This window comes from Cebus imitator, unplaced genomic scaffold (genome assembly GCF_001604975.1).
Source record: "Cebus imitator isolate Cc_AM_T3 unplaced genomic scaffold, Cebus_imitator-1.0 Scaffold352, whole genome shotgun sequence".
Lineage (NCBI taxonomy): Eukaryota > Metazoa > Chordata > Mammalia > Primates > Cebidae > Cebus > Cebus imitator.
Window position 1 is genome coordinate 2,143,274 of NW_016107667.1, and position 13,588 is coordinate 2,156,861.

A 13,588-nucleotide genomic window follows, 5' to 3' on the forward strand; every position below is an offset into this window, starting at 1 on the left:
GCCTCAAACTCCTGGGCTCCTCCTGCCTCAGCCTCCTGAGTAGCTGGGATTACAGGCGTGTGCCACCATGCCCAGCTAATTTTTTGTATTTTTAGTAGAGACGGGGTTTCACCACGTTGACCAGGAAGGTCTCGATCTCTTGACCTCGTGATCCACCGCCTCGGCCTCCCAAAGTGGTGTTTTGGAAATCTTTACCCAATCCAGTGGCATAATCTTAAATACCTGAGAATACCTCTCTGAACCTTTTCCATGGTCCTCTTGAAGATGAAGCATTTTCACTTGATTGCAAAAGCATTCAGAGAAGAATTATAAAACAATAATTGGTTGTGAATGACAAAAGACTTAAAAATAAACATGATTAAAGATCTGAGGAGAGTTCATTACAGTGTAATTAACAAGGAAATTTGGTTATTTCTGTGGTGTACAGCATTTTATAATAATAACTGTGCTTATGCCTGATAACACTTTATCAGGACATACTAACAGCGAAGATTGATAAATATTCAGGAACTTTATACAGTTTTTGAGACACATATTAATTACATACCTATACAAATATAAAAAAGGTTAAGCATCATGTTTTAGTTGGCAATGATTCTCATGTAATTTAGCATCTCAAATAAATCTAATCAGTGTAACATCTCTCCTTTTCAAGGTGAGAGAGCAAATCCTTTGAGATTTTCAAGCAGTGTTTTGTGGAATGTCAAAGTTGGTTCAAAGTGAAAAAGACTGGGGCCGGGCTGGCGCAGTGGCTCATGCCGTTAATCCCAACACTTTGGGAGGCTGAGGCAGGCAGATCGTTTTAGTTCAGGAGTTCAAGATCAGCCTGGATAACATAGTGAAACCCCATCTCTACCAAAAATGCAAATATTAGCCAGATGTGGTGGTGCATGTCTGTAGTTCCAGCTAGTCAGGAGCCTACACTGGGAGGATCACTTGAGTCTGGGCAGTGAAGGCTGAAGTGAGCCAAGATCGCACCACTGTACTCCAGCCTAGGTGACAGAATGAGACCTTGTCTCAACAAACAAACAAACAAAAAACAACAACAAAAACAAAAGTAAAAAAGACTACAGAATCAGGTTGGGCAGAGTGGCTCATGCCTGTGATCCCAGTTCTTTGGGAGGCCAGGGTGAGAGGATCTCTTGAGGCCAGGAGATCAAGAACAACCTGAGCAACACAGAGAGACCCCATCTCTACAAAAAACTTAGGAAAAAAAAAAAAAAAAAAGAAAAGCATATTGGAAAAGGCTTTAAAATTTGATTTGGGGAAGACTATCAAACATTTCAAAAGGTTTGAACCCTTGATAAAAAGAGGATAACAGGTAACTATGAAACAATACTTTGTTATCTATTTAACCAAAGGGAAAATTATTTTAAAGGTAAATGAAGAAGGTCACATAATTGCAAAAAACCAAACCCGAAACAAAACCTTAGGTTTTTCCATACTTCTTTTAAAAAGTAATTTAAAAAATGCTAAAGACAACATGAAGCATAAGAAGTTATTAAATATTTTTAAAGATTTGGGGTCTTGCTTTGTCACCCATGCTAGTGCGCAGTGCTGTGATCATAGCTCACTGCAGCCTCAAACTCCTGGGCTCCTCCTGCCTCAGCCTCCCAAGTAGCTGGAACTACAGTAGGAAATTATTTTTGATAAGTCACAGAATCTTTGCTTCCTAGGCAAAGTACTCAACAGATAAAGAAACCCTTTTACATTCTCTTATTAGTAACAAACCAACAATTCAAATTCCAGTTCTGCATCAGCACACTATTGATTAGAGTTTATTTTTAAACATTATAGGCCGGGCGCAGTGATTCACGCCTGTAATCCCAGCACTTTGGGAGGCCGAGACTGGCGGATCACGAGGTCAAGAGATCGAGACCATCCTGGACAACATGGTGAAACCCCGTTTCTAATTTTAAAAATACAAAAATTAGCTGGGCATGGTGGCGCGCACCTATAGTCCCAGCTAGTCAAGAGGCTGAGGCAGGAGAACTGCTTGAACCCGGGAGGCGGAGGTTGCAGTGAGCCGAGATCGTGCCATTGCACTCCAGGCCGAGGTCGTACCACTGCACTCCAGCCTGGTGCCTTGAGACAGAGCAACACACACACACACACACACACACACACACACACACACACACTGTAATAAATCCATTTAATTTTATTATTTAGTTTAATTTTTTTTTTTTAAAGATGAGGTCTAAGTCTGTTGTCCAGGTTGGAGTGCAGTGGCATGATCGTAGCTCACTGCAGCCTCAAACTCCTGGGCTCAAGTGATCCTCCTACCTTGGCCTCCCAAGTAGCTGGGACTAGAGGGACATGCCACCACGTCTGGCTAATTTACAGGGTCTCAGGTCTCTCTATATTGTGCAGGCTGGTCTCAAACTTCTGGTCTAAAGTGATCATCCTATCTTAACCTCCCAAAGTGCTGGGATCACAGGCCTGAGCCACAGCACCCAGTCCCATTTATTTTAGACATTTGACCGCACAAAATTCTCTCTCTCTCTTTTGACAACTTCCTATACCTGCCTAGGTTTTTGTCCTTTATTTTCCTCTTTCTCCCTCTGAAATAATCTTTAAATAACATTAAACTACTGTAGCACAAAATTACTCTTATTTTTCCTTAATAAAAATGCATCTTTCATACCTCATATTTTTCCTTGCCAAAACACATCTTCCTTTTTTTAAATTTTATTTTACTTTAAGTCCTGGGATTCATGTGCAGAACGTGCAGGTTTGTTACATAGGTATCCATGTGCCATGGTGGTTTGCTGCACCTATCAACCCATCATCTGGGTTTTAAGCCTCACATGCATCAGGTATTCGTCCTAATGCTCTCCCTCTCCTCCCCCTCCACAACCCCCAACAGGCCCTGGTGTGTGATGTTCCCTCCTTATGTCCAATACATCTTATTTTCTTTGCATACTTTTGCATGCAGACTTTTCTCCTTCACCCTTATTATTCCTAATAGTTCATTTACGTATATTGATTAGAGTTTTTAATAATTAATACCTTAATTTCCAGTGAAAACAAGGAAGTAGGCAATTGTGAACTATTATACATAGAAGCATTCTGCAGATTAGCACTTTTATGAATATACCCTTTCACAATTTCTAGAGCCACGTTTCCTCATAGTACACTTTTTCAGTGTGGCAAAAAGAATATGTTGGCTAGCAAACTCAAATATTTTTTAGTCTCTCTGTAAAAAGAAGCCGAATATAGATAAACTTAAGTAATTAACATTTCAGTATTATATCTTATTTAGAAATGATCAAATATTAAATGACTATACTCATTTAACTTAGCTTTCTATATCTTTGAGGTTTTAGGCTACCAAAAAGATTTTGGATACTGTATTTAAGCAGACATATTATAAAACATAACTGTTGTTGAAAGGTCAGCTATAGAGTTTGTCCCACTTACATCTATTTAATTTACTTGTTTCTAACAATTATGCTAGGATTATCAATGAAAATTTCACACAACATTAAATAAAGCAAGTCATCATTTAAAGTTTATTTTCTTGTTAATAAATTTGTGACAGACATGAGCGGTAGATACCAAAAATCACAGAAATAAAGAACCTAAAATTTAATTGTATTACTCTCTCTTTCCCTCTTAACTGCCATCTTTGATATACACCAAACAATTCATTTTTATTGTACATTTTATTCTTAGGTTGAATTATAATTTCATAATCTTAAATATCTAATAGAGATAACAGCTTATTTGGCTAGTAAATCAAAGTAGAATAAAATTGTATGTCTGCATTATATTGAATGCTGACAAATCTGGAGAAATACCTATTTGTATTTAACAATATTGAACTAGCTGTATTTACCAAAGATTATCCCAGAGCAAGTGAATTTGAAAGCAAATTTTGGATTAATTTCTACTTTTCTGAGAGTTTTAATAATACTTAATGTATATGAGCACTTTTTTTCCTAAGCCAGTTAATGCAGAGTTTTTTGATAAATTTTGGCAATACCATCCAGAGGTAGAAGACTATCAATATACAAAACACACATATAAACATATGTAAACACACAGACAGATGCCAGTAGAAATCTCATAGCTTTCATTTTAAACTTTTAACCATGAGCCAGGCATGATATTACAAAACTCACTAGTTTATGTAAAATAGTTGGATCCACTCTGTGTTCTTGGCAGATGGAACACAAGGTAACCTCCTAATTAAGGTAACCTCCTAAATAATGGCTATTACTTTTCACCAATATTTGTAGGGAAGATGATATGGTTTGGATCTGTGACTCCACCAAATCTCACGTTCAACTATTATCCCAAGTGTTGGAGACAGTGCCTGGTGGGAAGTGATGCCTCATAAATGGTTTAGCAGCATCCCCTCCATGCTGTTCTTGTGATAATAAGTGATTTATGAGATCTGGCTGTTTTAAAAGTGTGTAGCACACATCCCCCCCACCCCATCTTCCTCCTGCTCTGACCATGTAAGGCTTACCTGCTCCCCTTCACCTTCTGCCATGATTGTAAGCTTCCTGAGAGGCCTCCCAGAAGCAGAAACAGCTACGCTTCCTGGACAGCCTGCAGAACCACAAGCCAATTAAATCTTTTTTCTTTATAAATTACCCAGTCTTGAATATTTCTTTATAGCAATGTTAGAATGAAATAATACAGAAGACTTTTAAGATTTTTGTATATTTTGCTTCCAAATAGTTCTTAATTTTTAATTTGCCTTTCCTGCAGTCTGATTTTCCTATTGGTACCAGTAAGACATTTGTTTTAGGGTGCGAGCTCTCTTAGAAAAAATCCTTTTGGGGCCGGGCACGGTGGCTCACGCCTGTAATCCTAGCACTTTGGGAGGCTGAGGTGGGTGGATCACCTGAGGTCAGCAGTTTAAGACCATCCTGGCCATCATGGTGAAATCCCATCTTAAAAAAAAAAGAAAAAGTCCTTTTGGATATAAAGTCCATGTTTTCAAAGGTATACCTAGTCCAGTGTGACTCTAAACCAACCAGCCTTTTTATGGCTTAACCATAGACACAAGAGACATCCCCAAAGAGGGTTCAAAGGAGAAAGTACCCATTCCTTACTCCCAAAGATAGCCTGAAAAGCAAAGAAATTCATTGTCACTGTCAATATGGAAACTACAGTCTCCCATAAAATTGAGGTGCCTTCAATCACAGACTCACTAATCTGTGATATCAGGTAGGTAATACTGGGATGGTACATTTCCCAGCACAAACAAGGCAATAAAGAGTGACAATAAAGGCCCCTGATGGACTGGGGCCCCTTGTTAAGGCAAACTCGCCTGACAGCTACAAGATTGGCCAAACAAAATGCTGCTTGTTCATTTCATGCTTTGGTTTTCCTAACCTACTAGCTAGCCACCCAATGCAGGTATGACAACCTTGCCCTCTCAGCTGGCAGGGACCAGACTGGTTACCAGAGACCATAGTAGTTACAAAGCTAAACCCTCAAAACAGAAAATGAGACAAAAGAAGAATCTCATCCAGTTTTTTTTTCCATTGGTTATCCACAGCAAACTTTGTCTAAATGGATGCTGCTCTAGCATAAACTGTAAACTCATCAGTCTGTGAAGCTGGCTTAAACAACAGGCTTACAGGGCCTATGCCTATAACTGACAGCTCTCCGAAAGTATGACTCTTTTCCTCATTAAAATAAATCACACAAAGACAGAAACAAAGGAAAACAATGACTCTTCTTAGGAAGCTAAAGATCAGTAACCAGTGAGTGCTCAAAACCACATTTACAAGTCACCATCCAAAGAACCAATTTTACCAATATTTTTCTCTTGCTAATGCAAATTTGGAAAGGAAAAGACCAAGAGAAGTCTGCCATCCTCCTTCAGCCAGACTCTACCTACAGAAATCCAGCCGCCTGACTTTAGCAAGAATTTTTGCCTTTTGCCGGCTTTGTTAGAGATCCTGGATCTCAACTTTAGCCTCCGGAGCAAGTGAGGTGTCCTTGCTTAGGGTTGTCAAAACACGTGGTGAGGAAGACTACTTCCCTCTTCTCTCCTAGGTTCAATGACTGCGGCCCTGGAGATTAAACTGACAAAAGACAGACTAACGAGAAAAACAGTTAAATTACATACCTCTGCATGGAAGTTTCACAAAGAACTGAGAAGACTCAAAGGCGGCCAGATGATTGAAGCTTCTGTACCATCTTAGGCTGAGCAGACAGAAAGGAATTCTGGGCTGCTGAGGGAAGGAGGAAAGTTCTGGGAAGGTGTGGGGATGAAATGTATAGGAAATAAGGGTTGTGTTGTTATGCAGATATGTCTCTCGGGTGATAAATACTGTTTCCAGGAGCAGCTCTCTTCCCTTACAAATGGAAATTTTCTTTATAAATGTAAATTTTCTATACAAAAGGGGAACTTTATAGTTCATGTTAGGTGATTAGGAGGAGGTAAAGAGCTTTTACTTGGTCTGCTGGTTCTCTATTGCCTTTAGCTCCAAATAACCTGTGTGCCAAAGTGACATATTTTGGGGTTGCATATTTTAGTATGCTTCATTTCAGGAAGAATTTTATTTTATTTTTTTTCTTGCGGAACTTTTTTTTCTCCCAGATAATTGTTTTTTAATTTTTAAATTATTATTCTCTTCTGTTGGTGAAGCTCTCCTTTGCAATTGTTTTTTGTTTACATTTTTTTGTTGTTGTGAATAATATCTCAGGCAATCTTGAGAAGCTGCCTCTTCTTCACATGTCTTTTTTTCCTCAAATAAATAAATCTGAACAAGACATCTTTTATAACTTCTAATTTAAAAATTTTTTTTAGATGGAGTCTCTAACTCCAGGCTGGAGTGCAGTGGCGTGATCTCGGCTCATTGCAAACTCTGCCTCCTGGGTTCAAGCAATTCTCCTGCCTCAGCCTCCCAAGTAGCTGGGATTACAGGTGCCTGCCACCCTGCCCAGCTAATTTTTTGTATTGTTAGTAGAGATGGGGTTTCATCATGTTGGCCAGGGTGGTCTCAACATCCTGACCTTGTGATTCGCCCACCTTGGCCTCCCAAAGTGCTGGGATTACAGGCGTGAGCCACCGTGCCCAGCCTATAATTTCTAATTTTTTCTCTGTTCGGTTTTTACTGTGAAATTTATTTTTCCAGTGTCCTTTCTGTCAACTGCTGCTTTTTCCCTGTATGGGAGGAGATCAATTCAGTGTCTGTTTTACCCTCTCTCTTCATCTTCCCTTAGCCCGTGCTTCTCTCATTTGTTCTTATTACACACGTAACCTCTCTCTTCCTTCCACTTCCTCCCGTTAACAATTACCTATTGAAGTCTCTTGAGTTCCAGTTAGTGAGCCTCTAAATTACCCTCTTATTAACGTCACCTTTGTCTTTTCCTGCTTTCAACATAGTTTCTTCAGGCTTTAACCTCACCACTTACGTTTCCTTTCCAAATCTCTTTTCCTTTGCTAAATAAACCTCACCATTTAAGTGAGAGAGCATGGTATGGCAAAAGGAATGTATGGAAACGACACCAACATACCCGTTGTATTAGAAAAAGTAGTATGGCTGGGCGAGTCACTTGGCTTCTTGGGACCTCACTTTCTTATCTAGAAAAATGAACAGGTTGGTTTAGCAAGGGCTTTAAACTCAAAAGCTTCCAACAGAGTCCAGACAGATTATGCAAATGAATTAGAAGAGGCCAGGCAGGGATTGTGGGAAACTGGGGACTGTTCGTGCAAAGGGCACGATCACTGCTCAGCTTTTCGTACTGCCACGGAGAAATGCTGGCTGTGTAGGATCCACAGATCTTCCAGTTGCCCAGCAGTAATCAGGAATCTGGATTTTTACAAAATGTGAACTGTTCTTTTTTTTTTTTTTTTTTCCTTCCAAGTCAAAGCTGTTTTATCATCATTCACATTATTTCATAGAAAAAGGAATGTAGCAAACGGGTCAGGGTTGCACAAACAAAACAAAACAAAACAAAACAAAACACACCCAGGTTTATAGAGGTTGCGTTATTTCCATCTGGGCACAGGGATCGTTCTTTACATCTGGGAACAGCCATCAGGCACAGCAGCTGCACTTGTCTGACGCCCCTTTGCAGATGCAGCCCTGGGCACGCTTGGCACAGCCCACAGGGCCGCAGGAGCAGCAGCTTTTCTTGCAGGAGGCGCATGTGCACCCTTTGCACTTGCAGGAGCTGGTGCGCAGGTGCAGGAGTCACGGGGCGCAGGAGCAGCTGGGATCCATGGCGAGCTGAAGAGGCGGCTGGAGTTGGGACAGGGCTGCAGGCGAACTCGCTGTGACTTGGAGGAGGCGTTGAGCTACTTAAATGCAGACAACTGATTCAAATTATGGACCAAACAAAACACATCACATTTGGCCTGACGGCTGCCATTTGCGACCTTTAGATGAGATGGGCTCTTTAAGTTTCTCACAAGTCAAAAATTGCATGACTTTTTAGCAATACATTTTAAACCTAGCCAGTTCTCCCGTATTACATTCCCTAAATTGTTTCCTTGTCATTTGTATTTGTTGGGCTGTCAGTCTCCCATGTGAGCACTCTGGAATGTGTTATTAGAAGAAAGTACAACTTCTTTTGCCTCTGCCTCTGACATAAAGTAACCGAATGTGTTGCTCCCAGACCCTTATCATCAGTGTCTGGAGAGTGTGTCTAATCTCCTAGGATGGCTGACTCTGGTGTGCACGCAGGTGCTGGAATAAACAGCCTCCTTGCAGTGTGACACACACTCCTCTGTTCCTTTGTCTGGATGCACATTTTTAATCCTTTCACCTATTTCGTGTAATGTTAATTTGTAAACTAATCTAAGCAGGCCGGGTGCGGTGACTCACGCCTGTAATCACAGCACCTTGGGAGGCTGAGGCAGAAGGCTCACTTGAGGCCGGGAGTTTGAGACCAGTCTGGCCAAGATGGTGAAACCCTGTCTCTACTAAAAATACAAAAATTAGCTGAATGTGGTGGTGCATGCCTGTAATCCCAGCTACTCGGGAGGCCGAGGCAGGAGAATGGCTTGAACTGGGGAGGCGGAGGTTGCAGTGAACTGAGATCACACCACTGCACCCCAGGCTGAGTGACAGAGCTAGACTCCATCTCAAACAAAAACAAACAAACAAATTAAAAATAAATAAGCTAGTCCCAGTAGGAGGGAACTCAACAATGAAAGAAACACTTGAGGCTCAGAAGCTCAGGGAAAGGAATGAATGATAAACAGTAAAAAATAGAGGAAGTACCTGACGACGAGAAAGCCAAAGGACAGTCATTAACTTCTGTCATATCCCATTTAGTGACACCTTCCCCAAAAGGAGTTCCTTTGGTCATTCCCTACAGTGTAGCCTTCCTTGGGCCTGGACGCAGCTGTCTGAGTTCCCCTCCACCTTCCCTCTTCGAAGAGCTGTCAAATTTGTTTCTAGTTAAACTGACCGGCTTGTGTTCTCTCTTTTTTTTAATTTGTATTTATTTTTATTTATTTATTTATTTTTTATAAAGATGGGGTTTCACCATGATGGCCAGGCTGGTCTTGAACTCCTGACCTTAGGTGATTCACCCACCTTGGCCTCCCAAAGTGCTAGGATTACAGGCGTGAGCCACCACGCCTGGTGTGTTCTCTTTTTTATTACCCTTGGTCACTCATGAATAGGGCTTATCCTTTCCTCTGTATACATGGACCTTGAGAATCTTTACCTTTCAGTGTTTCAGTGGAATTGACTTTAAGTTTCTAAATGACCCTCAAGATTAGAAAAAGAGACCGAGTGCACTGGCTCATGCCTGTAATCCCAGCACTTTGGGAGGCCAAGGCAGGAGGATTGCTTGAGCCCAGGAGTTTGAGACCAGCCTGCATGACAAAGCAAGACCATGTCTCTCCAAAAAATTTAAAAATTAGCCAGGCATGGTGGTGTACACCTGTAGTCCCAGCTACTTGGGAGACTGAGGCAGGGAGGCCACTTAAGGCCAGGAGTTTGAGCTATGCTTGCATCACTGCCCGCCAGCCTGGGGGACATGAGATCCTGTCTCAAAAAAAAAAAAAAAAGATTAAAAAGTGAATAAGGCTCAAGGGTCAAGGGTCAATATCAAGAGAGAAAAACTTTCTCTGAGGCAGCAGGAAGTATTACTGACAAAATTGGGTATTCACACATTTACAGAACTGGGAGACCTCTCTTAAACTACAAGTTCTCTACAAGAATCTTCAATTTCTTAATTTTCAGGATTATATAGAAATATATAATTTTTTTAAAACCATGATTGGAGTCATTTTATAATGTTTTAACCAAGGACTAACGTGAAGTTTCAGGTAATTCATTTGTATTTCTGTTTATGATTGGACCATTGACAGCTACAGTATTCACCTACACTATCATCTTTCACTCCTAATTCAGTACTTCTCAAGTATTTTCTTCGAGAAATCCTAGGATTGCTGAATTTTAAGTTGAAGAAATAATTGGTGTATGATGAAGGGTATATCAATATGCCACTCCAAAGTATGCCTTTTATCATATAGATTATTTTGAGCTAAAGCCAACTGAAAACTGTCTGAGGCAGGAAAAGCTCCCTATCTCCCTATGACTGCTTGAAAGTAGAGTATACATTTCCTCTTTTGTAAAGGAAACTTTAATTTGCAAAGGGAGGGAGCTACTCTTTTTTTGTTGTTTTTGTTTTTTGTTTTGAGATGGAGTCTTGCTCTAGGACTTGCCCAGGCTGGAATGCAGTGGTGCAATCTTGGCTCACTGTAGCCTCTGCCTCCCGTGTTCAAGCGATTCTCCTGCCTCAGCCTCCTGAGTAGCTTGGATTACAGCTGTGCCCCGCACCTGGCTAATTTTTGTATTTTTAGTAGAGACAGGGTTTCATCATGTTGTTCAGGCTGGTCTCGAACTCCTGACCTCATGATCCACCCGCCTCGGCTTCCTAAAGTGCTGGGATTACAGGTGTAAGCCATTGCATCCGGCTGGCCTGGGAACTACTCTTGGAGATAGCACTTAGCACTTGAAAGACTCTTATCTGTTTAACAACACAATTCTAATTTACCACGTATTTCCTCCCCTCACCTTCCTAATACTTGCCTCCCTCACCCCGAAACTGAAACCCCAAATCCTTTTTCCTTTGCTTAGCCTATGATGATACATAACCCTCAATCATCTGGCTGCCTCCTTGAGTCTCATTTCTTCATGAGCATATCACGCATAGGTATGTATGAAACTGTTTTTCTCTTGTTAGTCCACCTTCTGTTGGCTTAACTTCCAGGGCCCCAGTTAGAAAACCTAAGAGGGTAGAAGAAAAATTATTTTTCTCCTCTACAATGGTTAGGAACCAGCCCCTGAAATGAGATACTCTTAGATGTTATTTAACCCAGCAGGTCATTTTACCTCTAAATTTCCTCATCTCATTGGGATGCTAATAAGGTTTAAATAAAATCGTGCTTAAAATGGACTGAGTACAGTGCCTGATATATACAAATCACTAAAAACAATGCCAGCTACTTCTACTCTATGATTGCTACTGCCAGTGCAGGCTACTTTTTTAAAATTGTCACCATTCTTGTTTTTGCTTCTATTTTTTGTCATATAAATTTAATCTAATATTTCAGAATAATACACAGACATAGGCTTAGGAGACAGAGTTGGTGGTTACCGATATGTTGCAATCTGAGGTACCCTATGAGGAACTACTTAATACTACTAAAAAATTTATTCCCCCACCACTACATTTCTGTAATTCAAGATTCAGTCCTTATCTTCTTAGATCAGAAACAGCTAGCTGTCTGCCAGAATTTGGGCTTCCCCTCTGGAGAATGGAGTTGTCACTGGAAACTGCTCAGACAAGGACTTCACTTCCCCACTCCTCATGTACCTGATGTAGACTTCCTTCCTTCCTTCTAGTTCTAACCCGTGGAATCTGAGCAGAAGTGAGGTGTGGCATGTTCAGGTCAAGATTTAGGAAGAAGGTATACTTTCTCCATTCTTTCTCCTTCCACCAGCTAGATTCATTTACAGATTTTGCTCTAGGGGAAGAGTGAACCACAAGATGGAAGAAGACGAGATACTTGAATCACACTATGGAGGAAAGATGACCACCAATGGGACAGATGCTTTGGGTGCTTAAAATAATGAGAAATAAACATCTATTAAGTTTGAGCCATACATTTGGGGTCTATTATCTACTGCCTCTAACATTACCCTAATTAATAAAAAAAATTGCTACCTTGAAAAAAGTACTGCTACAATAAATACCTAAATACCTAAAGTAAGTATTATTACTCTCTGAACACTTGGGTAGCAGGTAGCAAAAAAAAAAAAAAAAAAAAAAGGAGATATTGGGTGCTGGAAAGATGGAGACCCATGTTATGCCTTGGCAAAGTATTTTATTTTATTTTATTTTATTTTATTATTTTTTGAGACTGAATCTCGCTCTGTCACCCAGGATGGAGTGCAGTGGTAGGATCTCAGCTCACTTGCAACCTCTGCCTCCCAGGTTCAAGCAGTTCTCCTGCCTCAGCCTCCCGAGGAGCTGGGATTACAGGTGCCCACCACCATGCCCAGTTAATTTTTGTATTTTTAGTAGAGACATGATTTTGCCACGCTGGCCAGGCTGGTCTCGAACTCCTGACCACGTGATCCACCCATCTTGGCCTCCCAAAATGGTGGGATCACAGGCATGAGCCACAGCACCTGGCCTTTGTAAAGCATTTTAAAAACCATGTTTCTGATAACCTAAAAGACAGTATCCATTACTAGAATGGACCAATGACTGCTATGTATCCACAATTCTTCCCTTTCTTAATAGGGGCTTCTTTTTTTTTTCATTTTATTTTTATTAAGCACTATGTAACACACTGCATGCTACATAATACACTGTATAACCTTCTAGCAGGGGTAAATGACCATAACTGAGTTATTTTTTTCATCAGGAAAATGCTTCTTTAATCAATGTTCTCCAAACCCTTTGACATGTAGTAACGTTACATGTAGGAATGATCAACTCCAGAGATGTGCCTCTCTTTCCATCAAATCCCAGTGATACAAAAAATGGGCAACTCTTTTTTCCTTGCCCCCGTTAGTGAACCTGTGGATGTACAAAGTAGCCAGTCCTGGAATTAGCAAGCACACGCCCATGGTGGTGAGTCCGGGAGAATCTTGAACCACATCTCTGCCCTGTTACCTAGGCTAAACCCGACCTTACCTAGGTCCTTCTTAATAGGAGCTTCTACTGTGGTTATCTTGTTCCTGTCTTATAATTACATATTAGAGGGGCAGGGAATTTTTTAATATGTTTGTATATAACCAAACTGAAAAGAGCTTTAGATGAGAAGACTTCATATCATCCAGAGATGCTGGACTTTGAGCTGTATGCATGAACTGGATCAGACTTTAGCGTGTGTCCGGAGAATGAGGAAAGAAGGGTATATACAGATATTTGGTGAAAAGAACAAACTGAGGAAGAGGCAAAATTTCTCCTCCCTCTTCCATATTATAAACCAAATTTCATCTAGCCTAAGATTCCATTGATTGTAAAGCATGTGTTGTATATGTACTATCAAGAAAGGAAAAATGCTGCCAACCAAATCTGAGTTTACCTTGAACAATAAACTTGTCATTGATTGAACAATACGTTCCTATTGAAGAGATGT

At 40.6% G+C, this 13,588-nt stretch overlaps 1 long non-coding RNA gene and 2 pseudogenes across 1 annotated transcript in view; all 3 read right to left on the reverse strand.

The window, feature by feature from the left end:
- Positions 1-3,217, reverse strand: part of LOC108287707 — a 6,599-nt gene extending 3,382 nt beyond the window's left edge. The window contains exon 1 of the long non-coding RNA XR_001818446.1: positions 3,013-3,217. This is a non-coding gene — a long non-coding RNA (uncharacterized LOC108287707). The remainder of the gene's footprint in view (positions 1-3,012) is intronic.
- A 4,732-nt stretch (positions 3,218-7,949) lies between these two features.
- Positions 7,950-8,326, reverse strand: LOC108287709 (annotated as a pseudogene).
- Positions 8,327-12,880: 4,554 nt separating this feature from the next.
- On the reverse strand, positions 12,881-13,105 carry LOC108287692 (annotated as a pseudogene).
- Between the last annotated feature and the right edge of the window lie 483 nt (positions 13,106-13,588).